Source organism: Elephantulus edwardii, unplaced genomic scaffold (assembly GCF_000299155.1).
Source record: "Elephantulus edwardii isolate Elephantulus edwardi_28Jun2011 unplaced genomic scaffold, EleEdw1.0 scaffold00027, whole genome shotgun sequence".
Lineage (NCBI taxonomy): Eukaryota > Metazoa > Chordata > Mammalia > Macroscelidea > Macroscelididae > Elephantulus > Elephantulus edwardii.
This window is the reverse complement of record NW_006399777.1, coordinates 10,218,012-10,221,115: the sequence shown is the minus strand read 5'-3', so window position 1 is coordinate 10,221,115 and position 3,104 is coordinate 10,218,012.

The following is a 3,104-nucleotide window of genomic DNA, read 5'->3' as shown; positions in this document are numbered from 1 at the left end:
TGAACAGCCTGCCCTACGACTCATAGAGACCCTATGAACAGCCTGCCCTCATAGAGACTCTATGAACAGCCTGCCCTCTGACTCATAGCGACCCTATGGACAGCCTGCCCTGTGTCTCATAGCGACCCTATGGACAGCCTGCCCTGTGTCTCATAGCGACCCTATGGACAGCCTGCCGTATCCTGTGCCATCCTCATCATGTCTGATACACTGGAACCCATTGCTGAAGTCACAGTGTCAGTCCATTTCCTAGGGGGTCTTCCTCTCCTTCTCTGACACTCTCTCTGTCCAAGTAAGATGTCCCTTTCCAATGAGTAGCCTTTTCCAGGTACATGTCCAAAGTACAAAAGACAAAGCTTCACCATCTTTGCCTCCAAAGAGCAATCTTGATGCACCTTTTCCAAGATCTGTTTGTTCTCTTGGCAGTCCATGGGATGTTTAGTAATCTCCTCCAACACCACAACTCAAAGGCATTAATTTTTCTGTCATCCTTACTCAATGCCTAGTTCTCTGATGATTTCAGGTGATTTCTGCTCCTGCACTCAGGACCCTCAATGTACAGAAGGTACCTTAGAGAGAGCTCTGGTGGCCTAGTGGCAAGAAGCTGCACTGCAACCCCAGAGGTAGGTGGTCCAAAATCCACTAGATGCTCTGCTGGTGAAGGAGGGGTACTCTCCTCCTGTACCAGTCAGATCCAATTTGACTGTACACACACACAAAATAAAATTAATTTTTTACAAAAAGAAGAAGGTACCTCAGGTTAGGACAGGGGTGGCTGCGTTTTGAAGCTGCCAGCTACTTCTCTGTGTCTCCTTGGTCTTTGGAGCTGAAAATGTTACTTATTTTGAATGCCTATCAAAAGTTGGCCTGATGAGATTCTGACCATTCTAAATTGCTGTGGATTATGAGGAAGGCTAAAAATGTGCTGGTACAACGTTTTCCTCCAAAACAGTGATTATGAGACACATGTTTACAAGGATTGGTGACATTTAAATTGTCATAAAATGTTTCGGCTGCAATCAGCTTCATCTTCCCCAGGGATGCTCTCATTTCAAATTCCAGAGCAGTGTTCTTTCTCTCTAAAAAAGACATCCACACGCTCTCCTTGGGAGAAGAAACACACAACTACATCTCATTTCCTTTCAGAAACACTGAAGTAGAGAGAAGGCCCAGAGCTGTAAATGTGTGTGGTGTCCACACCAGCCCACATGTCCAGCCACAACCAAATGGATTGAGAAGTTGTACTTTCACATGATGAAATGCTATGCAGCACTCAGGAGAAACAATTTCGAAAGTTACTATGTAACTTGGGAGGGACTGGAGGGCATTAAGCTGAGTGAGCTAACTCTGTCTCGTGAGGACAAATACTGCATAAGACCATTATTGTACAAATAGAAAGATAATTATGGGGATCAAAGGAGGGGGGAAGTAGGAGCAGAAGGGTGAGGATGGGCAGGGGGGAAATCATAGGGATGCATAATTTTGTGAGTGGAGGGAGGAGTGGGTAAAATAAATAGAAAAGATCTGGTGGGGATCTGGAAAGATAGGATAATGATGGGCATAGTTCAATGATGATTCATTTTATAAAATATAATGAATAGAAATTATTGTATGAAACACAATGTTAATAAAAGATAGTGTGAAGCACAGTGTATATAAACTTCATAAGCAAGCCAATATAAAATAAAAATTTACTTTTTATCTAAAAAATAAAAAGAGAAACCAATCAAAAATTAAACAAAAGAAAAGTTCTAGAGATTGAAAGAAAGTGGCTTCCTAACTTGAATTCAAGCATCTTTATGAATCTAAAGACAGCCTCAGAAGCCAACAATTTTTTTATCATTTTCTTTTCCAATTTCATTTCAAAGATTTTTTTTTAATTTACCAGAGGGGCAAAAGTGTCTTTCTGATCACCCAAATCAGCTCAAAACCAAATACAAACTTTTAATCATTTGTTGTCATTGGTGTTTATAATAACCTTGCGTCAAGTAAAAACTTTAATACAAACTAATCTATAGGAAGAGTTCACTTGTAAATGATGCCGTCAGAACAAAGTCCACTGTTTTATGATTCACTCTGCACAGGAAAGATTTTACACTATCTCGTTCAGGAAAAGGTGGTGGGCAACCGACAATACCATTGTGTGTCACCCAGGTCTTCTCTAATATGGGGCATCTGAAAACAACCACACAGGCATTTGTTACACATACAGTCCCACCAATTTTTGGTACATTTCTGTTTAAAAAATATATACTGCTATCAAAGGATGACAGAAGAACTGATGCCTTTGAACTGTGATGTTAGAAAAGAGGGCTGAATATCCCATGGATGGCCAAAAGAACAAACAGTTGTGTCTTGGAGAAGGTGCATCCAGAGTGCTCCTTTGAGGGAAAGACGATGAAGCTTCGTCTCACATACCTCAGGCATGTTTCTAGAAGAGGTTATTCCTTGAACAAGGACATCATACTTGGGAAGGTGGAGGGGCAGCAAAAGAGAGGAAGACCCTCAAGCAGGTGGATTGACAGTGACTGCAGCAATGGACTTGAGGGTGTCAGCGATTGTGAGGACAGGATGGCATTGGACAGGGTTCAGAGGGATTGTCTGTAGGGTCGCTATGAGTCGTACTCGACTCGACACCACGTAACAACCACCACCACTGTCTTACCAATACAGTTGGCTTGTTTAAATTTTGTTCTCACCACTGGGCCAATTGGCAGCATCATGATAGATGGTGAAGAGATTGAGACTGTTGACTGCTTTAGTTTGTTTGGCTCTACAATCAACACTCTTTGTACCAGCAGCCAGGAAATTAAAACACAAATTGCATTGGGAAAGTCTGCTGACAGACTTCTGCTGACCTCTCCAAAGTACTGAAGAGCAACGATGTCAGTCTGGAGACTAAGGTTTACCTAATCCAGGCCATGGTCTTTGCAATCACTTGCTATGCATCAGAAAGCTGGACAATGACTAGGGATGATAGAAGGAGAATTGATGCCTTTGAGCTGTGGTGCTGGAGAAAAGTATTGAATATACCACGGACTGCTAAGAAAACAAACAAGGTAGCTCCTTAGAGGCAAGGATTCTGAAGCTCCGTCTGACATACT